The following is a 27,030-nucleotide window of genomic DNA, read 5'->3' as shown; positions in this document are numbered from 1 at the left end:
TGAATAACTCGCCATGCAGATCACAGTTCTAATATTTTATGTGAAAAGAAAAAGCCTTTAGAACAAGAATTAGATAGGCTCTGAAAGAAAGCATTCTTTTTCCAAAGAGAAATGTAGAACACAGCAGTTCAGGATATTGATTTTATTTAAGCTTAACTACCCAGCTGTCACTTTGTGTCAACAGGCCGGCTACATTAAAAAAAGCATAACATAGGAAAGGAGATAAGAAAGGATCCTTATGATGGAAGAATTTTGCAAGGCTCCTTCAGAATCCCCAGGATAGAAAGCACAGCTGTGCAATTTATCTTTTAAATTCAACACAGTCTCATATATAAATATATTCTTTTAACATGCCCTTTGTTATTAGTAGTAGGATTGTGAAACAATAGCTTAAAACCTCTTTAAGCTGCCAATCTTTAAGGAAATATTTTCTTTGTAAGTTCAACTCTCAAACTAACCCAAATATTTGAGCACAGTATTGATTGGAAATGAAGGTTCTTATTACCGAAACATAAAGACAGATAATCATGGACTTAACATCTCTTTAATTACTGGGCACCTACCTCAGGCTCTGTAGCACCTACTTTAAATAGTGTTTCTCCAAATTAATTTTCCTTTCTTCTTGGTTGTATGATGTCTAATGACCTGAGAGCCTATTTTTGAACAAAGATGAATAAATTAGTCAATTATGTAGCTGAGTGTATTTATCATGATTATGAAAGTGGTACATTAAATATATTAATAATGTATATATTGTCCTAGCTCAAGGTACAATACTAACCAAAAACAACAAAAAAGTCTAATTTCTAAAAGAGACAATGCTTTCCTTGCTGAAGTTCATGTGATCAAGACAAAATTTTGTAGCCTTCTTGGAATATTGCATTTGGAATCGTAGTAAGAATTTAAAGGTAGTTTCTTTATTTGGAATTAAGTTTGGGGATGCTAGCATTGACTCTGAAAAACAATCTTCTCTCTTTCTCTCATCTTCAAATTTTATCAACATTTCTTTTTATGTACAGAAGGTGCAAAGGAAAATTAACCATTTTTCTACATTGAACACCAAACAATCGGCGGAACTTTTTCACTGATTGATTTCTGCTGAAATACCAAAGGTTATCTTTATTACACAGAAGCATCACCACTGCTTGAAACGTGATCAGTCTCGCTCTTGTCTCCCCTTACTTTGTCAGACAGTCAGTCTGCAAATATGTCTCCTATGCTGAACTCCAGCTGATGGTTAGTTGCTACTTAGATTTCTGGGTTGAAAAGGATTCTAGAAACACAAGCATGATGAGAGAAGCCTGCTGTGAGGGACCAGCAATGCCAGTGACCAGCAAGGAAGTGAGCGGCAAAAATTCTCTGTATTTACCTTTTCAAGTCTATAAAACTGACTCTTTGTGATGGAATTAACTCATGTTTTATAATCAAATTCATACTTTATCTGGTAAGCATTTATGACTTTTTCATTTTTCACAAAACTGATTCCATTTCTGTGCTCTGTCCATAGAAATTTGTCCCACTCCTGAGAACCAAAGACTATAAAATATATTACATTAAGCCACACAAAGTATAATTTTTCTAAGTGATTCTTCCTAAAATCCACCTTATGGATTATACACTCCATGAGGGCAGAAATAAAGCCCTATTCATCTCTTAACTTCCCGCAATGCCATAACTCAGAATTTACAGTGATGACTCTTGCATGAACCCTGCTTCCCACTCCACTAATAAGGAAGTCCAAAGTCCTTACCGTGACCTCCCGGCCCTACATGATCCGCCTTCTGACCCCTTCTCTGACCTTCTCCCACCCCCTTCCCCTCACATCAATGCAGCCTTTCCGACCTCAGTGCAGGGCTTCTTAGGGGTTAAACCCAATCCCACGCAGGAGTCTTTGTACTAATTCCTGTGACTGTCACACCGCCCCTAGGCCCTGGCATGGCCCACCTACTCCCTCGCTACGTTTAGGTCTGCTCTGATGTCACCTCCTCTGGGAGAAATAGCCTCGAACTCTGACCCATCCCCCTCCACCCCTTTTGTTTTTCTCCAGTACTTATTCCTGTCTCATTATTATATTACATACTTAGGTACATTGTATCTTTCCACCACTGGAAGGTAAACTCTACAGGGCAAGCAATGTATCATTTTCCTTCACTGCTGGAGTCCCAGCCCCTAGAACACTAGGTGACACATGGTAGATTCTCAATAAATGGATTAATTGATGAATAAAAACTGTTAGAAAGAGCTTCTCCTAGAGGTCAACCCCATGTCACAAGCTCTGCCTAGACCCCAGATGCTTTAACAGTGAGGGAAAGAGCTAAATCCCCACCGGTCAAGACCTGGATTGAGTGGTTTCCATTTCAACTTTTTTTTTGCAGCAAAACCCTCCTTTCACACATAGACACAAGATATAGAATCCTAAATATATAAAACAGGTTTAAAAAAAAGTCACGCTGGCCCAGTCAAAGGTGGAGCAGCCCAGAACACTCTTTTTCTTCCCCGAAGGGGCCGCAAAGGCATCTCTCCAAGACCTTCCAGCTCTCAGATCTCCACGGACCCCTCCCAGCTGCCGCCTGCCGAGTCTGGGCATCTGTACATCATGTTCTGGACACAACCTGCTGTTCACGGCAGCAACTCGGGTGGTTTACACTCTCTTATTCTTGAGCCTTGAATCACAGAGCAGCTGACCTGAAGCATATGGTTAGATTTCACAGGGAAACTGCAGACCACACTTTACTGCATCAAGTTTCTCAGGGGCAGAATGTGGAATATTGCCCTTTTCTCCAGCTGGTACACTAACTAGAGCACGTGTGCCCTTAACAAGAAGGTAAGTATTTTCACTAAGAATTATATATTTCTAAATGTATTTGTACTTGAGACAGGAATTCTTTATATTTAATACAGAGCCCCTATAGCAACAATTTTTAAATATTCATGAAAATATTATCATACAGTTTGCTACTTTTTCAGCTGAAAATAAACCATGAAATAATCCATTTCCATCTTCTGAGAGGACAGAAAACAGGGAGTCTGCAAAGTCAGAATGTGTGTTTAATTGAGAGCTCAAGAAAGCCACTGTGACAATAGATATCCAGCAGTAGAAAATGTACCGAGGGAACTGGCCTAAAATCATGGTGATTTCAGACGTTGCAACCAGTGTAAATAAGATTTTAAAAGTCAAGTGTGTGGGATGGAGGGAATGTAAGCAAGCACAAGAGGGAAGTAGCATTTTTCCCTACCTTAAAATTTTCTAACTGATATAACTTCATATGCCAATCATCCAGGCCTTCCAGCTAATTTTAAGGTAACACTTCATTTTAATCTCCAATTTTCAGATGGAAATAATGAAGGGAGAGAAGTTCAGTGCTTGGTCCAAGGTTCTCCCCCTTCCATATTTCATGAGTTCTCATCACCCACCTGTGACGTGGAAATGGGCAAATCTTGTAGTCATAACTGTTTACACTCTGGCCTTTACTAATACAGGAAACAGCTTTAAAATCTTCCACATGGACAATCACCGACTAATAAGGGAGCTATTCAAAATCGACTCTAGGCCAGTGTATCAGATTCTGTCGTCTTCACTACACTCCTTGGCTGTATCTGGAGCTTTCACTCAAGATTTCCTGCGCCTGTGGAGGAGTGGAAAAGGAGCTGCAGTGGAGCTTGTCTGCTCTACAGACGCATTAGTACTCTCTTCCCGTGTGGGCAGCGTCCAATTTGGGAACAGTTATATAGTTAACAAGCTAATGGGTTAAGGCAGTAATTTGGATCTGGAATATATTTCCCCACGGAAATTGTGTCACAAATGGTATTTAGGTTTTCAGGCAAGACCACAAAGACTGTCTAATTCATAATGAACCAAAATTAACACACTAATGCACTATTTCCATCATGCTGAAGCCCATTTTCAACTTTGTTATCTATAGAAAAATGCACCCTGAAACCCAAATGGGACCCTCAGAAATATGTGTTTTCTGAGGAGGGGACACTGGGGACCAGGAACTCTATATGGGATGCAGGATGGATATTTCAGGCAAAAGGAACTTACAAATCTCTTTACCACTTCATAAAGAGAGGCAGCTAAGTTAAGCAGACTCCAAATCCAAAAGGTTTAATTAAGAAACCAATAGCGGTTATTCCTGATGTGTAGACAGATCAATGCTGGGACTCACCTGCCAGACATGTATTGGGGATACTTTGTGGGTCATGTGATTGTACATTGTGGGTCATGTGATTGTACAACAGGTTGAGATCTGTTGTTAATGAGGCAGACCCTGTAGGTGGTTGTCAGGGGCAAGACAGTGTGCTATAAGGAGCCCTGAATAAGCCAGCTTCCCAAAAGTACTTTTGCATCAGCTTGCCTCCTTCTCTGGCATAATACTCCTACCTTATAGTAAAGTGGACTTAGCAAGCTACGCATCGACAGGTATGCACTGGCAGCTTCCACACTGAAAATAAAAGCACAGACATCCAAATTTAGATGGTCATTAATCAGCTGGACTTACATCAGTCTGTATCTCAAAAGTGAGTTCTGTCCAGGAGATGCAGACAGTGTTGACATCAGTGTATGGCTTTAATTTCAGCTTTGAGAAAAGATTAAATTGTTGCAAGATATGTAGAGTGAGGAGGGAAGAGGCAGATGAAAGAGGAAAAAAAAATCAAAAGAAACGCCAAATGTAATGATGGGTGGAGGAGGAAGAGCTTTGAAGGAAACTAAGAAGGAGAAATAAGAGTTCACAGCATGCAGGGAAAAAGAACATTTCAATTCTTTCAGAAAGGTTAGCTGTGCCCAGGAGAGATGCAGGGAAGTAGCTGGGGGGAGGAAGCAGAGTCTAAAGACGTCTTTTTTAAGGTAGAAGAGACTTAGTACATTAAAGTGCTAATGGAGGATCCAACGGAGAGGGAGAAGTTGAGGAGGCAGGCAAGTGAGAAGGTGAGTGATTCTCCCAGGGAGGGGGAGAGGATGCATTCTGAGCCCGAGAGGAGGGTTAAGCCTTGGACAGGGTGGAAGGCTTTGCATATCAGGCTGGAAGCAGCACTCAGAATCCACAAGCACTATGTCTTCACTTCATCTCAAGGAAAAAGGCAACGGTCTTATATGAGAGTTCCCGGAAAGCTGGATCAGTGATTAGGGTGCAATGGAGTCTCTCTAGCTGGGAGCAGAAGTTTGAAAGGGCACACTGAAAACATTTGGAAAGAAGGGGAGGGAGGAAGGGAAGAAATAGGAGTTTGAGCCGTAGAGCAAGAGCCTAGAGCATATGGAATTTAAGAGGATGGGAGAGCCTACAGGAGCCACCCAGTATTGACATTGGTGGGAGTGACCAAGGATAGTGGCACACAGGATGAGACGACCTGACCCCATTTCTGTAAATAATTAATCAACTTCAAAATATAAAGAACCTGGAAATCGTCAACAACAACTGTCCTTACAACAAGAAAAAGCTGGGCAAACTAAAAATCAATCAATTTTCTTGGACCTGTCAGAGAACTGAAGGCATGGGACAAAACGTTACCCAGGAATCCTGAGTCAGGTGCATCAAGACAGATACAGAAACAAAGGTCTGCTGACCCAGAGCAGAAGCTACTAGAGCCATAAACAAGTAGGAGGGCTTCCCTGGTGGCACAGTGGTTGAGAATCTGCCTGCCGATGCAGGGGACACGGGTTCGAGCCCTGGTCTGGGAAGATCCCACGTGCCGCGGAGCAGCTGGGCCTGTGAGCCGCAATTACTGAGCCTGCGCGTCTGGAGCCCGTGCTCCGCAACAAGAGAGGCCGCGATAGTGAGAGGCCCGCACACCGCAATGAAGAGTGGCCCCCGCTCGCCGCAACTGGAGAAAGTCCTCGCACAGAAATGAAGACCCAACACAGCCATAAATAAATAAATAAAATTTAAAAAAAAAAAAAGATCATACTTTAAAAAAAAAAACAAGTGGGAACAGTTAGGTAATGTTGACAAATTGCTGGGGCCTGAACATGGCTATCATGAGAGTGAGAAACTCTTCGAGGCCATAGTCTTAGGGAGACTCCCTCACTCTCATGGGTTTTTCCTTTTCAGAAACCCCACCAGGTTCTCACAGTGAGAATCCAAAAAAGATCCCCTTCTCTCTGGATTGACACCCAGTTTCTAAAACCAAGCACTGTTGCTTTCGTTTCTTCTAGGTTTAGTGAAAGAGTCACTGATGATATGTCCCCAAAATGACCATGCCTTTCCTTTAAACCCCCGAGGCCCAGACTAGGGTTTAAATTCTCAACTCAGTGCTTCAGGTCACCCTACTTGCATATCATCCCTGCCTTGGGTTCAGGACAAGTTCTTTTACTATTTATCAATCCTTCTACAAATGCTACTTCATCTTATTTTTACAGTAGGACTGTTAGGTAAGAATTAGTACCCCAGTTTAGAAGGGGTAGAATTGAGCAATGATGTGATTTCAGGCAAAGTCCCAGCCTTAACCTGATTCAGCAGAACTCTGCAAGGGAGCAGGCTTTTATACCCCTTGCACATCCACACATCACACCCTTTGTCTCCATGATTTGTCCCTGGCAGTGAGCTGCCCCTGGGCAATGGGTGGTGAGGGTTAGGAATATAGACTCCCAGGCACTTTGGGCAAATTGTGTCCAGGAGCCCGATTACAGTTATGCAAAGACAGCCACAGTTGCCAACCATTTGAAGCAAAAGCTCACAGGTGCTAGGGGTTGAGTGCAAGATATGGTCAAAAGGATTCCAAGGGATTTGGGTGTAACATTGACAGAATCGGCTACAAAAAGACTAAGTGATTTTCCCAGGTAAATTTGAAATTAAATATAGATCTTCAAATTTAAAATATCACTACTGCATTGAGTCTTCCATTGTCTAAAAATCACACTTTTTCAGAACATTCCTGATATTCCTATCATGACATATACCGAAGACCTAATTGCCACTCCTTCTGTGCAGTCTCTGTTAGAAAGCTACCAAAGACACCTAATAAATCCCAAAAGATAAAATAACAGGCCCTGCTAACTTGATTGCTAAAAAAAAAAAATAAGGAACATATTTTGTGAGGTCACTAATGCGACCGTGTCTTCCCTCAGCAAAACACAGGCTGCGACCGAAGCAGAAGGGACCAATGACGGCTGAAGGAATGACTTGAATAGAACACCTAAAGTAAGATGAATTCACAGGAAATGAACCTTCATTAACTCAGATGCCTCCATATGGAACTACTTGTTGGGTCAAGAGCTTTCCAGAAAACCAGATGAAACCCTGGGAAATGTCTGTTTTGGATGCAAGAAATCTCAAGGGATTTTATGGAGTCAGATCTTTGTTATGGAAAAAGGAACTTTGAGTTTAGCCTGGGAAGTTTGCTTTCTGGGAGGCATGCCAAACTCCAAGCTGACGTGATTTGCAATAACCTAGTTAATCAACCATAAAAATCAAGGCTTTATCGTTTTTTTAGAGATAATCACACACAGTAATTTTGAATAGTAAGACTTCTTGTGAGAAAACCATGTGTTTAGCTAGGGTATATGTTTGTTTAAAAGACAACTGAATGTAAAAATCTCAGCCAACAGCTTGCCTTGTACATAAATATCCAACAGACTGATGTTTTCAGATACCATATGCCCGTATTTTTAAAAGACAAAGTGACTTCAGAGACCTTTCGTGACTTAAACTTGGCTTTAGTAATTAAAGAATTATTCTTTAAGTCAAAGATATTGACTTCCACTGACAAAAGTCAGAAATTCATTCATCACTTATGTGTTGTACAAAGCTGAATTTTTATGTAAACAAATCATCATTTTGAAACTAGAGCACAGGCAGGCAGGCTCATTCCTACCAGCATGACTCGGTCTGAGACTGTTATTTCTCTTAAGTAATCAGAACTTTTACCTGCTTTTTTTCTTTTAATACAGATTATCTGGAATCTTAAACTGAAATTTTATGAAGGACCTAGAACAGCAGTTTTTAGAGTCTGGAAGGAAATGAGGATGAAATTGAAGAGAGGAGCAGATCAGAAAGGTCAATCCCAAGAGAAATAATGAAGAAGCAAAAGTGAGCGCTTTGTCTCCCACTTTAGGCCCCTCTGTTTGTTTGTTTTTAATTTTTTAAAAAATTTATTCTATTTATTTTTTATACAGCAGGTTCTTATTCGTTATCTATTTTATACATATTGGTGTATACATGTCAATCCCAATCTCCCAATTCATCCCACCACCACCAACCCCACTCTCCCCCCTTGGTGTCCATACATTTGTTCTCTACATCTGTGTCTTTATTTCTGCCCTGCAAACTGGTTCATCTGTACCATTTTTCTAGATTCCACATATATGTGTTAATATATGATATTTCTTTTTCTCTTTCTGACTTCACCCTGTAGGACAATCTCTAAGTCCATCCACATCTCTACAAATGACCCAATTTCATTCCTTTTTATGGCTGAGTAATATTCCATTGTATATATGTACCACATCTTCTTTATCCATTCATCTGTCGATGGACACTTAGGTTGCTTCCATGACATGGCTATTGTAAATAGAGCTGCAATGAACATTGGTGTTCATGTGTCTTTTTGAATTATGGTTTTCTCTGGGTATATGCCCAGTAGTGGGATTGCTGGGTCATATGGTAATTCTATTTTTAGTTTTTTTAAGGAACCCCCTTACTGTTCTCTATAGTGGCTGTATCAATTTACACTCCCACCAACAGTGCATGAGGGTTCCCTTTTCTCCACACCCTCTCTAGCATTTGCTGTTTTTAAATACCTAATACTTTGAAGCTGCTCAGGGTTCCACAGTAGGTCTCAGCCAGACATGTCCAGCAGAATAACCTACAGTGCTTACAAAATAAATACAAGTTCCTGAAACTTCAGGTTCCCAAAGTATGTTCTAGGTACCCCTGGGGACCCCTGAGACACTGTAAGAGAGCTGCACAGGTCAAAACCACTTTCATAAGAATACTGCAATGCTATTTGCCTTTTCACTCTTATTTTCCCTTAAGTGTGCAATGGAGTTTGCCAGAGGCTACATAATGTGATAGTGTAACAGATTGAATGCATGTTAAAAATAGCTAGAATAACAACTTCATAGACATAAAGCATATAATTTCCCAGCAGGTGTTGATTTAAAAAAAAAAAAAAAAGTAAAAAAAATCTCAGTCCAAAAGAAGGCAGGGAATTTCCTGGTTGTCCAGGGGTTAGGACTCTGTGCTCTCACTGTGAAGGGCTGGGGTTCAATCCCTGGTCGGGGAACTAAGATCCTGCAAGCCCTGCAGTGTGACCAAAAACAAACAATAACTGTAATTTTTTTTAAAAAAGGCAAATACAAGGTAGGGGGGCTGGACAGTAGAGAAGAAAAGAAACAGAAAAATATGTAATAATGGGAAATAAACATAAATGTATGAGAAATCACAATTCACAGAAGTAAATGGATTAAACCATTGAGTTAAAGGACAAAAATTAATCTAGAAATTATCTTTTAAGTTACCACATGTTGTTTATAAGTAAGACTAAAACAGAGTTGGCAAACTACAGCCCACAGGTCGTGCTCCATCCCATACCCCACCTATTTTTATATGGTCTTAGGCTAAGAAAAGTTTTTACAATTTTAAATGACTGGGAAAAAAAGAAGACTAATATGTGACAGTGACCACATGTGGCTAAGATATTTAGTATCTGGCTCTTTACAGGAAAAGTTTGCCAACATTTGTTTTAAAACATAAAATCATTAGATTATTGTGAACAAACTTATGGTTACCGGGGGGAAGGTGGGGGGTAGGAATAGATTCGGAGTTTGGGAATGACATGTACACACTACTATATATAAAATAGATAACCAACAAGGACCTACTGTATAGCACAGGGAACTCTGTTCAATATTCTGTAATAACCTAAATGGGAAAAGAATTTGAAGAAGAATAGATACATGTATATGTATAAATAATAAGTAAATAAATATTATGTCTTAAAAACACCCAAATATCAATTAGGTCAAATCAGTAGATAGTGTTCTTCAAGTCTTTTGTGTCCTTACTAATTTTTTGTCAACTCATTCTATCAATTTTTGAAAGTTTTGAAATCTACTCTAGTTGTGAATTTTTTATTTATCCTTTCAGTTTTACCAGTTTTGTTTGATGTTTTTTGAAAGCTCTCTTATTGGTGCATAAAAAAATTAACTAATTAATCAAAATATAAAATCATAAGATCCAGAGTGGAGACAGGATGGAGACAGATTTCGTGGGGACAGGTTTTGAACATAGTCTGGGTTTCGCCCACTATCCAAACGTTAGCTGGATTGTGCACACGTTGGCACAATTATTAGCCTCCCTTGTAGGAAGGTGTGGCCAAGAGGATGTGAACTGCGGTGACTTATACAACTTCCAGGTCAAATCTTTATAAAGAATACATCTGCCTCTCAGTCTACTTGCTCTCCTTCCTGTAGAAGAGAGAAAAGGGTGCCAGGGGTGAAATGAGCCATCTTTGATTATGTGTTTGAGGTTATTACTTGGAGGCTAGCAAAGCAATGAGATAGGAGCCTGAGTCCCCAGACAATTTATGGCAACAGAGGTATTCAATAACCCCTATACTGCCCACCTCCAGCTCATTACAGATCAGGTAGAAATAGACTTCTTTTTCATTTAAGTCATTGTTAGGTGGAGTTCTTTGTTACTGTAACAGCCTGTATCCCGACTGATACATCAAGTAAATGTCAACTAAAACAAAGCCATGTACCTATAATAATATCAGACAAAATAGACTTTAGAACAAAAAGGGATCTGAAGGGTCATAAGGATAAAAGGCTCATTTGGCTCAATTACAGATACAGTAATTTTAAACTTACATAGACTTCAATTCTACACTTGTAGCTCTTCAGAGAACTACAAGAAATGAACAAATCCACCATCTTAGTGGAATATTTAATACTTCTCTCAGTAATCAACAGATAAAGCAGAGAATAAAATGAGGAATAAAAGATTTAGAAAGAAAAGTTTGCTTTATCTAGTGGTTATATAGAGAATATTGCATTCAACAACGGGAATATTGAAAAGAATGCACTTATGGAAGTAAAATTGGTTTTTCCACAGAGAGGAAGGAATTCAGAGGAACTTCTACCAGACAGGGCAGAATCTGTATGTCTTGTAGACAAGACTTATTTTGTGTTGCTATCAGTTACTGGCGTATTACAAAATAGCTCAAAGACAGCAATAGAATCAGGTAAAGCAGAAGGGTATGTTACATGTAGTCAATACCTAGTGTTTCATGAAACCACGCATTTTGCCTCACGGTCACCCTCTTTATAATCAAACATACTATCACAGAAGAATTACTCACGATCACAGAGTAAGGCTGGTCTCATTAGCTTTGGTTTGACTATCTAGAGAGGCACAGACCATCTTTGAGTTTGGGCAAAATAAGCCCAAAGAATAAAAGGTACAGTGCTTAAAGATAAGTGCAAAATGCCAAAAACTAAAAAGCAAAGGGTTCCTGTATCCTCTCCGGGGAATGCAGATCGCTGGAAGGGCCTGGTTCCCGCCATAACAATAAACTCAGCAGAAGTCGCTTCTAATTCATGACTGCTTTTGAACCCACTGGAGAACTGTGGTTGCAGGGTAGCAACTGGTACAAAATCTAAGGAGAGATGACACAGGCAGGGAGAGGAGATGACACAGGCAGGGAGAGGAGATGACACAGGCAGGGAGAGGAGATGACACAGGCAGGGAGAGGAGATGACACAGGCAGGGAGAGGAGATGACACAGGCAGGGAGAGGAGATGACACACTCAGCTGGATGTGGCAGGTGTAACCAGACACCAGGTAAAGTGTCAGAATAGAATAGTTGAAAAATTGTTGAAAACCAAGCGTGGACCAGTCAGAGTGTGAATCCCCTAGGGGTTGCAGAAAATGAGTTTGCACCCACTTGAAGACTGATTCTCTGCAAACCCCATTGGCTGCTCAAAGAAAAGATCAGAAAGAGCCCTAAGAAGCAACCACTGTGGTGCAGAAGTGAGGGAAAAGAACAAAAGAGCAGGAGCAGCTAGAAAAGACTGCTGCCCCCAGGGCATCTTTGGAAACAAGGCAGCTGGGGGAAAGGAACAGAGAGAAACCCTATGCATAGAGAAGAAACTGGATTACACTGATCTCACAACTATAGCCAGGGGAGGGGAAGGAGAAGTCCACATCCCCAAGACCCAGATAAATAATGCATGCCTAAGACGAAGCATTAATCAAAACAACAGTGACCAACGCCAACGTCAGCTCCAAGCTAAGAAGCTCGAAACAGTAAATAACTGCAGAACCCTGATGGGAGGGAACAGGAGAAGGAGAGCATTTAAGCCATCTTCCTTGAGGCACAGTGCCAAGGGAAGACCCAAACTCAGAATTCAGCAGATAGACCCCCGCCCCAAACAAAAAATACGCCTTGGAGCATATGGTATACTGTGGTACACTGATAGTTACCATGGCAAAGACAAAGCTCACACCCAGGCAATCTCATCCAGTTCCACAAAACAAACCTCAACAAATCTTTAAACATAGAAATCACACAAAATACGTTCTCAGACCTGAACGGAGTTAAACTGAAAACCAGTAACAGGATATGTGGAAAATCTCAAAATGGCTGGATATTAAAAACTTAGTTCTAAATAATCCATGGGTGGAAAAGGAAGTCTCAGGAAAGTTAAGAAATACTTTTAACTGAATTCAAAGGAAAATAAAACATATCAAAATTTGTGGCATGCAGATAAAGCAGTGCTTAGACAGAAATGTATAGCATTCAAATGCTTGTATTAGAAAAAAATCACAAGGCAATAATCTAAGCTCTTACCTTAAGAAATTAGAAGAGCAAACTAAACTCAAAGCAAGTAGAAAAAAGGAAATAAAGACAAGTACACGAACTGATGAAATTAAACCCAAAAATCCGTAAAGAAAATCTATGAAACCAAAGTTAATACTTTGGAAACATCAAGAAAATTGATAAATCTCTAGCCATATTGACCAAGAAAAAAAAGATATATGATACAAATAACCAATATCATAAAAAGTGGATATCAGTACAAGCCCCGGAAATATTAAAAGAAGAATATGGGCCTATTACAAAACTCAATGAACATAAATTTGAAATCTTAGATGAAATAGACCAATCCTTGAGAAACACAAATTACCAGAAGAGATAGATACCTCCAATAGTCCTGGATCTATGAAAGTAATTAAATTCCTGCTTTAAGAGCTTCCAAGAAAACTACAGTCCCAGATGATTTCACTGCTGAATTCTATCAAACATTTAAGAAAAAAAAAATACCATCTGTACAATCTTAATGAGACAAATGAACTAGAATATACATGACAAATTTGGAAAAGAGGGAAATAGGATGGAAAACTCCTACCATGCATATTCAAGATACAATAATCAAGGCAGTGTGGTATTGGTGAAATAATAGACACATACATCAATGAAATAGAACGAGAGCACAGAAATAAATCCTCACAAATGTAGTCAAATAGTTTTTTACAAAGTTGCAAAGGCAATTTGATAAAGAAAGAATAATCACTTCAACAAACTATAGAACATTTGAATATCTATATGCATTTTTAAAACCCCTCAACCCATACCTTATACTTTATACTAAACTTGATTCAAAAAGGATCATAGACCTAAATGTAAAATATAAAATTATAAAATTCCCAGAAAAAACTATAGGAGTAAATCCGTATGATTTGGGGCTATGTAAAGGGTTTTTAGATTGATGCCAAAAAAAAATTGATAAAGAAAAAAATTAATAAGTTGGGCTTCATTAAAATTAAAAACTTTTGTTTTGCAGAAGGTACCATTCAGGGAATGAAAACACAAACCACAGTCTGGGAGAAAATATTTGCAATCACAATTCTGACAAAGAGTTTATATCCAGAATACACAAAGAATTGTCAAAACTTAACAGTAAGAAAACAAATGTGGACCTAGAGACTGTCGTACAGAGTAAAGTAAGTCAGAAAGAGAAAAACAAATATCATATATTAATGCATATATGTGGAATCTGAAAAAATTGGTATAGACGATCTTATTTACAAAGCAGAAATAGAGACAGACGTAGAGAACAAAGAGAACAAACATATGGATACCAAGGGGGAAAGCGGGGGGGGGGGGAGATGAATTGGGAGATTGGGATTTACATAGATCACTATTGATACTATGTATGAAATTGTATAACTAATGAGAACCTACTGTATAGCACAGGGAACTCTACTCAGTGCTCCATGGTGACCTAAATGAGAAGGAAATCCAAAGAAGAGGGGATATATGTATGCGTATAGCTGATTCACTTTGCTGTACAGTATTAACTAACACAATATTGTAAAGCAACTATACTCCAACAAAAAATAAATAAAATAAAGGCAAGTAGACAGCTGGAAAAAAAAAAAAAAGAGAAAGAAGAAAACAAACGACCCAAAAGAGGAAAGGGACGGGGGACGATCTGAGCAAACACTTTATCAAAGAAAATGTATGGAGAGAAAATAAGCATATAAAAAGGTGCTAAAATCACTAATTGTTAGGAAAATGCTAATTAAAACAAAAAGAAGGTACCGCTACATGCGTAAAGATCCAAAAAAAAAATTTTTTTAACATCTTTATTGGAGTATAATTGCTTTACAATATTGTGTTAGTTTCTGCTGTATAGCAAAGTGAGTCAGCTATATTCATACATATATCCCCATATGCCCTCCCTCTTGCATCTCCCTCCCACCCTCCCCATCCCACCCCTCTAGGTGGTCACAAAGCACCGGGCTGATCTCCCTGTGCTATGCAGCTGCTTCCCACTAGCTATCTATTTTACCTTTGGTAGTGTACATATGTCCATGCCACTCTCTCACTTCGTCCCAGCTTACCCTTCCCCCTCCCCGTGTCCTCAAGTCCATTCTCTACGTCTGTGTCTTTATTCCTGTCCTGCCCCTAAGTTCATCAGAACCATTTTTTTGTGTTTTTTTTAGATTCCATATATATGTGATAGCATACCGTATTTGTTTTTCTCTTTCTGACTTACTTCACTCTGTATGACAGACTCTAGGTCCATCCACCTCACTACAAATAACTCCATTTCGTTTCTTTTTATGGCTGAGTAATAATCCATTGTGTATATGTGCCACATCTCCTTTATCCATTCATCTGTCAATGGACACCTCCGTGGTTGCTTGGAAGGTTGGAAGGTTGCTTCCATGTCCTGGCTATTGTAAATAGTGCTGCAATGAACATTGTGGTACATGTCTCTTTTTGAATTATGGTTTTCTCAGGGTATATGCCCAGTAGTGGGATTGCTGGGTCATATGGTAGTTCTATCAAACAAAATTTTAATGGCAATACCAAGTGTTCACACGGATGTAGAGCAGTTGGAACTCTCATCCACTGCTGGTGGCAATGTATGGTGGCAGTACAACCATTTTAGAAATCAGTATGATAGTTTCTTATTAAGTTAAACATGTACTTACCATATGACCCACACAAAAACCTATACATGAATATTTATAGCAGCTTTATTAACAGTAGGCAAAAATTGGAAAAAAGTAAATATCATTCAACTGGGGACTAGATAAACAAACTGAGGACCATCCATACAGTGGAATACTGTGCAGCTATAAAAAGGGATGGTCTAAAGATTTATGCAATAACATGCATGAATCTGAAACGCGTTTTGCTAAATGAAAGAACTCAGACCCAAAAAGGCTACATGCTGTATGATTCCATTTATATGACATTCTGCAAAAAGGAAAACTATAGGCAGAAAATAAGTCAATGATCCTAGAAGAGTTGGGCAGAAGAGTTTTCTATAAGGAAGTAGCACAGGGCAATTTGGGGCAAGGATAAAACTGTTTGATATAGAACTGTAATGGTGAGTACATGATTCTATACATTTGCAAACCCTACAGACACATACAGCACAAAAATAAACAATTATTATTGCAGGTTAATGGAAAATTCAACAAGGATGTGAATAAAGAGGAAATACAGACTGTGACAAATGGCTCTAAAAATATTACAAATAAATCACACAACCACACTAACGAGGACAGGGAAGAAAGGAGCTAACCTGAAAAGGGGCACTTTGTCTGAATAGTGTACACAAGTGGAATTGTACACAAGCGTTGTAGTTGAATTGGTAAATTTTGTTCTCAAAAAGAATGCGTTAAGAATTCTGAAACTTCTTTATTTGCATACTAAGTTTGAACAAATAAGTAAATACAGTGTAGATAAGGAGAACCAGATTTGTTATTGTTAGAGAAAGAAGACACAAATAAGGAAAGGGGAAAGGCTAGAATGAACCCTGTGGTACCAGATTGGACATATCGATATGGAGTCATAGTTTATTACCTTCACACACACACACACAAACACACGCAGGTAAGTTGATTCTCCAATCAAAGAAACCAGGGATTCTTGGAGAAATGGTTGATTCCAGGGATGAGGCTAGAAAAGTACAAGGTGAACCTGGAGCATCTTATGGTTACAGAAAGTAAGAAAGAACTGAAAAAGAAAGAAAGAGAAAATGGCAGGGAGAAAGAAGAGAAGGAAGGAAGGAGGGAAGGAAGGAAAGAATGGAGGGAGGGAGGGAGGGAGGAGGGAAGGAAAGGAGGGAGGAGGGAAGGAAAGAAGGAAAAAAAGAAGGAAAAGAAAGAAAAGATGGGGACTTTGCAAAAGTCATAGGAACCAACCTGAAAGAGCTCCCGATGGCCAACATTAGAACAACTTAAGCAACAAATCAATAACAATAAGTTCATATTATGGGACAAAGATAAAATAGATATCCATGAGTTCATATTGATAGAAATAAAAATTTTTGGTCTATAATCCAAAAGTATTGTTACTTATTTCTTACTCGAGTTGTTCTGTTTTTTGCATCCTTCTCAGTGTTCCACAGCTACTAAGCGGCAAACACAGGGTTGAAGCCAGATTTTTCTAATTCTCAAGCCCATGATAATTCTCCTGTAACCACATACCAGCTAATAAGATACTTCGTTTTACAGTTTACGATCAAGCGATTTTTATTTGTTTTACTAGCTCCAAAGCTGGCTTCACATGCTTTATTTCTCCATGATGAGTCTTTACCTTTCAAACTGAAGAGTGAGCCCCATCCTCCCATAAAACTCTCTCCTCACAAAGGGAATTTTCATCTGTCTTATCTTGATGGACCCACCCTGAGAGTGTGAGTAAGAAGAAAGGTTTTCTACAGTCTGTATGAAACCAGCCCTGACCGGTGTGATTATGCATATGAGTCTGAGCAACAATTCTTTCCTTTCAAAGTGGCACTGCACCTTGACTTCATCTGGCATAGCACAGCGTCCTAGTCTGAGCCTTACTGACGAATTATGTCTCCACTGGGGTTTTTTTTCTGAATAATGTTGAATTAGATTTAATCTGAGAACTTCTCCAGTCAGCTTATTTCCTTATAGCAAGGATTGAACTGGATCTCTCTTCTGACTCCCTTGGTTCTTTTCAGATGAGAATAGCCCATCTAATGAGATCTACATCATTCCTGGATTTGAGCAAAACCTTCAAAGCCCATGTGACTTAGCACAGTAATAAATACCTCAAATGTAGGTAAAAGAAGCCAAGGTAGAAAGAGCTGCCAGCACTAAAGCAAGGAGGGAAGGAGTAGGCAGACATTCTTTGCGGTTAATTGCAAATTAAGTCTGTCTGACAAGAAAAGAAACCCTTCCTGATATATATATTTCCCCCTTAGGATCTTAACACGGGCGTTATGCAAAATCTCTTGATAGTGATTGTCAGTGAATGTTGCCATTGCCTTGATACATATTATTTGAAAATTGGTGTTATGGAAGTAATATTCCAGAGTAAGTTTTTATTTGGATGTTTACTCATCACCCCAAACTAATCATGTTCTAAACTGAACTTACTAGTTCCCTTCTCCCACTTTGCCTCTGGCCATTTCCCTTCCTTGGGTTACCTGGCCCTGGCAACGGCCTTACCATTCTCATGTTGAACTTGGAGTCATCTCCAGTTTTACATCTTCTTTAAGAGGAAGTACAGTGCTGAGCAACTGGGCTTTGAAGTCGGATCAACCTGGGTTCCTACCCTGACTCCACCTCCTGTTGATTACATGCCACTGACCAAGTTATTTTAACCAGTTTCCCCTTTGGCTCACTCCTTGGTAATATCAGGAGCATAAAAGTCAGCCTTGCAGCACTATTGTGAGGGTTAAATGAGATAAAGTAAATAGAACATCAGGGTCTGATGCATATTAAGAGTCCAAAGTATTATATTTAGGTTCTCATTCTTTTTTTTTTTTTTTTTTTTTAAAGATTAGTTGTTTTTTTTTTAATACTTTATTTATTTATTTATGGCTACGTTGGGTCTCTTAGTTTTCGTGTGAAGGCTTTCTCTAGTTGCGGCAAGTGGGGGCCACTCCTCATCGCGGTGCGCGGGCCTCTCACTATCGCGGCCCCTCCCGTTGCGGGGCACAGGCTCCAGACGCGCAGGCTCAGTAATTGTGGCTCACGGGCCCAGTTGCTCTGCGGCATGTGGGATCTTCCCGGACCAGGGCTCGAACCCGTGTCCCCTGCATTAGCAGGCAGATTCTCAACCACTGCGCCACCAGGGAAGCCCTAGGTTCTCATTCTTAAAGATAGAAAAGAGAGGCTCTTGAAAACAATGTCTGCTTTTTTAACCAAGCCATGCGGTTAGTAAGCCAATTTGAAATTGCACCAGTAAGCTGCCACAGAACAATGGAACCTAACAGAGGAAGGACTCGACAGAAACACTCAGTAACAAGAAAACAGCTTGGTTTATACCCACTACCTTCTGGTCAACCAGGCTGAGAGGAGAAATGATTACATGACCCAGAGCAGAATTTCTCAAAGTAGGACGTTTGGGGGCAACTGGCTGGTTGTGAAGGACCAACCAGTGGGCAGCGAAAGGCTCTCAGGGAAATGCAATGTCCACACCCACAGTGTTTTTAATTTCACATTTCACTGCAGGCTCTGTATTAGTAACCTACTACGAGAGTTGTTAAAGATTAATATTATTAAAAAAAAAAAAAGATTAATATTATTCATTGTTCATATTCATAAATATTCATGCATAAAGTGAGCGCATCCATTTGTTTATGAATTGTAAAGTTCATACCATGCACACTCATAGAGTTCAAATGCCTACAATTCTCAAGAAAGTTCCAATCTCCGTTTTTTTGCCAGATACTTATGTAAAGGATATTTCTTTTATATAATACCTCCCACATACAAGTGTTAATAAGTAGTAATTATTACTGTTATTTAATTCCCCGTAACCATTCACTTGCCAAGTCCTAGATATTCTTCCTCCAAAAAGTTTCTCTCTCTCCACTTCTACCATAACCACCTTAACCCCAGCTGGCATCATCTCACAGTTTGATACTTTCCTACTAACTTTAGGCTCCCTGCCCCTTCTGCTATTCCACCCTACAGCTAAATCAAACTCCCTGAAATACCACTTGATAGTAGCATTCACTTTCTTAAGATATCTAAATCTAAACACATTGATGTGTCTGATTCTTAAGACCACCCTCCGTAATCTGCCCTTCTTATCCAGCTATCCTTAATTCCCACAGTTTGTTGATAAAAATTCTCCCTTCCTAGCAAGCCAAGCTCTTCACAGATTCACAAGGTCTATTGGGAATCCGGGAGTGGGGAGTAGGCGGAGCTTTAATTGTAGATAGGTGGAGATCTTCCCTCCACCTCTCCCAACCTCGCCAGTCAAGATACACACTATCTGCCTCCTCTTCCAAACGTTCTTTCCAAACCACTCTAGCCCACTTTCATTTCCCATCAACCAACCCTCAAAGCACTTAAATACTGTGCCACCCAATTCAACACTGTATAAATAATAAATTAATTATGCATTGTCTCACAAAGTTCTTGAACCACTCCGTATAAACTTCCCATAAATCATCATTTCCTTTCCAATAGATAATTTCCCCAAGGATGGAAAGTATGCTTTATTCGGCTCCTGCATTTTAAAATAGTGAGCATGTAATATAATGAGTTATCACATAGTATACAGTAATTACTATTAGCAAATTACGAGGCATTTTAGCTGAATTATTTAATTTAATATAACAGCAATCCTGTATGGTAGATATTTATTATAAAGATAAATATTCTGAGATTTGAAAACAAAGTTATATGCCCAAGGTCACAGAGCTACTAAACAGCAAAACCACGAGTTAATTCCGGGAATAACTGATGCCTGAGTCTTGACTGTGGCAAGTACTGAATGCAAAGTTGACTGGTGATTGGTCTTTAATACCCGCTTGTCCTAATGTATACAACTTCAATAACTTCCCCACCACTGAACGGAGCAGAGCAGAGTCTCAAATCTCAATGAATACTTGTTGGTTGATTGACTATAGGCAAAAGTCGTGTAATCAGCCTAATAAGCTTTTAGTATTTCAGTGATTAAGAGAGCACATGACTACATTTTCCAACACCACTGAGAATTTTTTCAGCTTATTTTCAAAAACTTGGAGTTCTACTACACATTTTCCACTTGGGGAAATGCACAAAGACTACCCAGATGAGAACAAAAGGAGGCTATTTATTCAGAGCTTGTAATAGCAATGGGAGTCAGCCACTATCACTTGTGTTTGGCAGGCAGCAGGGAGGTGGGAAAGCTTTATGCTGTAAAAAGGCAAGCCTTCAGGAATGCCCTGATTGGAAGTTGTTGGCCTGAGGGACGTGCAGTTGAGCTAACCAGAGAGGCTATCTCATGTGATTGGTTTGGGGAGCATATGTACCTTTCTGTGTTTGGCCCTGAGTTGAAATGGAGGTGGGATTGACAAAACTAGGAAAGCTGGCAGTCACTGACCAAGTTCTGACCTTTCTGGGCCACTTGCTGCAGAGACTGTGGGTCAGAGATCCATTGTCCTGGCCATTGTCCATTGGTTTATTCACTCTCTCACGTTTAACTCTGAGCCACGTTTTATCCTAATTTATATTTTGTAGGTATTTGGAGTCCTGCTTCTATTTGTTATTATAGAAATCCAACTTGATTTCTTTCCAAAGACTTAAGTTTATTGGGTTAATAAATTGCTTTCTTGGGAAATGCAATTTTCTATAGAGGCTCCTCATTTCTTAAAAAATAAGCTTTTCTCCCAAAAAAAGTATGAAGAAGCAATTAAATCAGAAGATGACTACAAGTGTCACTTTTCCTACATAAAACACTCAGGGAAATTCTAGTGCTAACAAAGAATGTTATTTCAGCAACCATAGGTTATAAATAAGGACATTGGCCTGGTTTCAATATAGATTACAGTGAACCCTCTCCCATAACCACACTCAGCACTATTTTAAATCTCTGAAGGTTTTGACATTTGTAAAGTTGCTGGGGGTTTTTTCTCCCACTTTTACAAGGTTCTGCCTAGCTTGTTTCTGAAAGTACCTAAAATACAGAAGGCAAAAATCCTACAAGATAATACACGTACTGGGGCAAGGGTTATATGGGAAATCTTTGTGCCTTCCTCTCAATTTTGCTGTAAGAGCAAAACTGCTCTAAAAAAAAAAGTTAAGTCAAAAAAAAAAAAACCTATTAGGTATCATATTTTTTCATGATAGCAACTCTATAACTAACTCATCTGAATTTTTGTCAACTAGTTTTGTCAAATCCAGGTGTTGAAGGACTTTATTCTCTGAAACACTTATCTTTTTTGATGCTCATTTCACTGAATCACAAGCCAATTTCTCCTCCTTACTGTAAATTAAATGTACTCCAATTCTCTCTCTCTTTCTTTCTTTTTTTTTTGGCCGCGCTGAGTCTTCGTTGCGGGCTTCTCTCTGTTTGCCACGCATAGGTTTAGTTTTCCCGTAGCGTGTGGGATCTTAGTTCCATGACCAGGGATCGAACACACGTCCCCTCCGTTGGAAGGTAGATTCTTAACCACTGGACCACCAGGGAAGTCCCTCCAATTCTCTTTATGCAGCTCATACTGGGTTGGAAATTACAACTGGTTTTATTCAAAGCTTTAGTCCTGGGTCCAAGAGAATACAGTACTTCATTATTTAGAATTGTGCCGTTACCTGTTACCTGAAAATTAGGGACAAGTCAGCATATGCTCATCCAAAAAAAAGAAAAAGCAGTTTTCTCAGGAAAAAGGTAAACTAAGAATCTTTTTAAAAATTAGGATTCTTAAAAATTAGAATTAATTAGCAGGCAACACTTTGTGCTACTGAGTAAACCAAAGGACATGGAAGCTGACCTGGTTTTCAAGAAGTTCTGATCTAGTCAAACATCACAATTCTAAGTAAACACTCCAAAACCACCAGCCCAGGTAGAGTGGAAAGGGAAATGCAAAGTACTGGAATGGGATCATACGCATGTGGGCCAGGAGGGGGGACATTAGTGAATAAAGCTTCCTGGAAGAGGCCAATTCTTAGCCAATTCTTGAACTGGCAGAAGCATTTATGATAATAAATATATATTGTAGAGTATTTTAAATATGTTCTACACACCCTAGGTGGGCAAGATAACTCACCTACCCACTGCTACTTAACTTGACATCAACTTTCAAGCTGTACTTCCTGCCACTCCAAACTATGATCTAAATGGGGTCTTAAAAGGGAAACTAGTTCGGAATTCAGCATTGCATTAGCCCAGCTGCCGGTTCGAATATTATGCCTTAGGAAATAATTCAGCATATTCTCTTCTACAAGTGCTTCTAAAACAATTTTTCTTTCTCTCTTCTGCTGCCATAAAAATGAAAATAAGAAATTCCTATATGCCTGGTGTTAGAAACATAATAGTAAATTAAGCAACATGAACACACACACACACAATACACATCTTAATTCTTGCGATAGTATTTGCATTGTAGCCCAGTTGAATGCATGAGTGGTACGGTTCAGGTGTAGTTTTGAAATTCTAGCTCAGTCTGCTTTTTCTAGTTATGACTATCAGCGAAGTCATCTGCATTGGAGGTCAGCCCTGGGAGAGAAGGAAAAAGCTTTGTCTCTGGCCCCCAGGCCACTCTTTCCAGGGAAGGAGAAATGCTTTCTTATTTCAATCCCACAACCATCATCTCTTTACGTGTCCACCTTCCTCACACTAGACTGTGAACCTTTCCAGGGCAGGGGCTGAATTCCCCACAGGGAGATCAAGGAGAGACTGCATCAGGGGGCTGGATACCTGCATCACTTTCTTTCCTTGGCAAAGTCAAACCTTTAAAGCATTTACAATTCGGCTTCGCGGCAGCCATAGTGGAATTCCTTCTATCAATAGTTTAACCATGGCTTTAGTTGCTTCACCTCTGCAACCAGCAAAACAGCCCTAACTCTCTCCCCTTGTGTGTGTCTGTGTGGTTACTGAACACGATGCACTTAGTGTGTGATCTTCAAATTTCACTGTCTGACATCTCTAGTTTACCAGCATTTGGGGAATAAATGCCCTTGACAGCTGTGTTTGAGCTGGGTTTTGGTGATGAACTAGATCAGAATGAGTGTGCCTCTGGGGTAGGACGTGTGGTCCCATCTGGTTTTTTCATTTGTTTTAAATCATGTTTTCCTTTTAATTGACATGGTTTCCTCTCTTGGGTGCTACTTTAGTAATGATTAGGTCCCCACCTCTCAAGAACATTGCATCTGAACAGGCTGAGACAGAGCCAGTGTGAGCACAGACCCCAAAGCAGGGCTTTTGGAATAGCAAGAACAGAAAAAACCAGCCTTTCTCTTCACTTACAAAGGGGGTCACTCAGAGGGTCCAAAGCTCTGTTTTCCAAATGTAGAAAACCTGGAGCTCAATGCAAACTGGAAACCAAAATATATGAGAAATGAAGCAGAGTGCTTCATCAAATACTCAAGGTCTGATCATCCCGCCTCTTCTACAAGGAATGGCCCCCCTCCAGCATTTCTAAAGGAAGATGTTTTGTTTCTGTTTCACTTTCCAACTGGGTATAAAATCTACTAAAAGGGATACAATGAATCAGAATAAATCAGCTCACCCACAAGACACTCCCAGGTAATGATTTTTGGTTGCTGAGATTATTCAGCACATTATTTCAAAGTGGCAAAATTCAGGACAATCTGAGAAGAGAATTCAAAAGTGGCAGCTACATTCGCTGATAGGTTCATGTGAGACACACATACGTACAACCCATTTTTCAGTGTAGATGTCCAGGGGCCAAGACCCCTGATCAGCTCAATAAGTTACTTTGTACATTACAGTGCACAGAACAACAGAGGGAGAGACACTTTCTTGGAGAGGTTCATCCTCTCTGAAGGAGGCTGGAGCCCAGCGCCCAGGGCCCTCATTAGCTGGACCCCTCCTCTTCTTTGGTCGTGGCGGCCTCAGAGACAGCCGTTTCCTCTAATCGATCCACTGGCTTCTCCTCCTCCTGGGGATAGAGGTCTGGGTACTTCTGCATGCACTCCTGCATGGCCCGGAATGGTCTACACAGTCCGACCCCTTGACATCCTCTGTGCTGTAGTGGAAGCAGGAGAAGGCCGCCTTGAACTGTTCCCCACGTGGGCCGCTGGCCATGCCCCCAGGCATGTTCCAGTTGATGTCGTCTCGGTGGGGCAGGATCAGTCCGTGCTCCTCGTGCGGGTCATTGGGGTCGCCGGCCACCAGCTCCGCGTTGCTTGGAGTTTCACGGTCTTCTCCGGTCACCAGTGTGATTCTATCCTTCCCTTCCTGCCGGCAGCAGGCCATGGTGCAGCCCGACGCTCCGACCTCGCGGCGATTGCGGCGGCGGCCTCACGCCGTCGGTCCCATCTGTTCAAGGCTGATGTTGAATAACTGATCATGAGTGACCAGACTCAAGTCATGCCCTGGTAACAAGATTGTTTGGAACAGCAAATACCACTTTAAAAAATATATTACAGATAAATGGTATCTCTTTGAATGCCTGGTCTAGTACTTAAAGGCCAGTTTACAATTGTTCAGTTAAAGTGATTCCTTCTTGGTTGCGTTAGTGGCAAGAAAAAACGGACACTTTATTTATTTATGGCTGTGTTGGGCCTTCGTTGCTGCACGCGGGCTTTCTCTAGTTGCGGCGAGCGGGGGCTACTCTTCATTGCGGTGCACGGGTTTCTCATTGCGGTGGCTTCTCTTGCTGCAGAGCACGGGCTCTAGGCGCGTGGACTTCAGTAGTTGTGGCTCGCGGGCTCTAGAGCACAGGCTCAGTAGTTGTGGTGCACAGGCTTAGTAGCTCCGTGGCATGTGGGATCTTCCCGGACCAGGGCTCGAACCCATGTCCACTGCATTGGCAGGCGGATTCCTAACCATTGTGCCACCAGGGAAGTCCCCCAAAAAAGGGACACTTTAGAAAGAACAGCAAATCATCCTGGTAAAGATATTTTAAGTATAAACAATGATTTCAGGAGCAAGAGTAAATATGTAATCACTTTCTCCTTAACTTCAATGTCAAACTACTAATGATCATGAAATACAGTTAAAGAATGTAGAAAAAGGAAGGTTAGAAGGAAGGAAATAGCTTTTGTACTTTTTCAGGTTTACCAGCCAGTTTTTTCCTTCCCGACACAATAGCCGTATCATTTAATATATAGAATGAAAACCCATATGTATTAAGACATGCTTGTTATTCACACAGCAACCCAGATTTGGAGGGAAAGATTAATAAAAACTAATTATGGCACAGAAATAGAATGAGAATTAGAACTCCAGTTTCGCTCGGTGTTCAATTATATTTTTATCAGCCTTAGAAGCTAAAAGGGAAAAATCCAAAACCAATAAAACCAGTAATTGATGGAAAGGTCTTTTAAAGATGCAGCGATGAATTTAAACTTTCTGCACACAATTTTAACGGTAGTGCTGTTTTTCCCCAACATTTCCTAAATCTGTGGCTTTGAGCCCGGCACCATGCTGTCAGTCTGCTTTAGCACATCATGAAGGGAAGATGGGAAACACTGCTTTTGGAACTGCATTATAGGATTTTCTAACACAGTGCCTGAGTGTATGCTTAGTATCTTAACACTTGACTTAGAAACCACTTTGAAGCTTTGAATTAGGATCATCAGTATAATAATTTGGGGCTTCCCTGGTGGCACAGTGGTTGAGAATCTGCCTGCTAATGCAGGGGACACGGGTTCGAGCCCTGGTCCGGGAAGATCCCACATGCCGCGGAGCAACTGGGCTCGTGAGCCACAACCACTGAGCCTGCGCGTCTGGAGCCTGTGCTCCGCAGCAAGAGAGGCCGCGATAGTGAGAGGCCCGCGCACCGCGATGAAGAGTGGCCCCCGCTTGCCGCAACTAGAGAAAGCCCTCGCACAGAAACGAAGACCCAACACAGCCAAAAATAAATAAGTAAATAAATAAAATTTTAAAAAAATACATATATATATAATAATTTGACAGCAATCGTTCCCCTTGGTAATAAAAAGTGATTCTTTTTTGGATTCTCTTCGCCTTACCAAAAAAACAGAGTATTCAAAGATCTCCAACACAGGTTCTAGCTCAAGGACACTTGTGTTCTAATATATATTCCTAATATATATTTGTGTTTAAAAAACATTAATATCCATTAGCCTCATAAATTTCACCATTATAATTTTATTTATCTTTATTATTAATCTCGTATGAATACTGAGGATCAAGGAATTGAAGTATAATCCGCTTTGAGACTGTCTGTGTCAACAGACTCTCAACTAAAGCCAGTTAAATATGATTTTAGGTTTCTGAAAAGCCCATGGATTATGAAAAATAAATTAGTCATTAAGAGATCTAAGATGTGGGTGAGGGAAAATGTTCCAACCAAAAACACTCTGATAACAAACAGACATAGAAAACAAATGTATGGTTATCATAAAGGGAAAGGGTGGGGGAGGGATAAATTAGGAGTTTGGGACTAATACAATAGATATACACTACTGTATATAAAATAGATAAACAACAAAGACCTACTGTATCGCACAGGGAACTATGGTCAATATCTTGTAATAACTATAATGGAAAAGAATCTGAAAAAGATCTGAATCACTTTGCTGTACACCTGAAACTAACACAACATTGTAAATCAACTATTACTTCAGTTTTTTTAAAAAAACCTCTGATAAATTAGGAACTAAATAATGA

At 40.0% G+C, this 27,030-nt stretch overlaps 1 pseudogene across 1 annotated transcript; it reads right to left on the bottom strand.

Annotated features, from left to right (window-relative positions):
• Positions 1-22,123: 22,123 nt before the first annotated feature.
• On the bottom strand, positions 22,124-25,982 carry LOC309615328 (mitochondrial intermembrane space import and assembly protein 40 pseudogene; annotated as a pseudogene). Its single transcript has one exon. The product of its transcript is annotated as a mitochondrial intermembrane space import and assembly protein 40 pseudogene (transcript).
• Between the last annotated feature and the right edge of the window lie 1,048 nt (positions 25,983-27,030).

The sequence above is a fragment of the Balaenoptera borealis genome (genome assembly GCF_965194805.1).
Source record: "Balaenoptera borealis genome assembly, chromosome: 17".
Taxonomy (NCBI): Eukaryota; Metazoa; Chordata; class Mammalia; order Artiodactyla; family Balaenopteridae; genus Balaenoptera; species Balaenoptera borealis.
The sequence above is the reverse complement of the archived record's forward strand: the minus strand, read 5'-3'. Positions and strand labels throughout refer to the sequence as shown.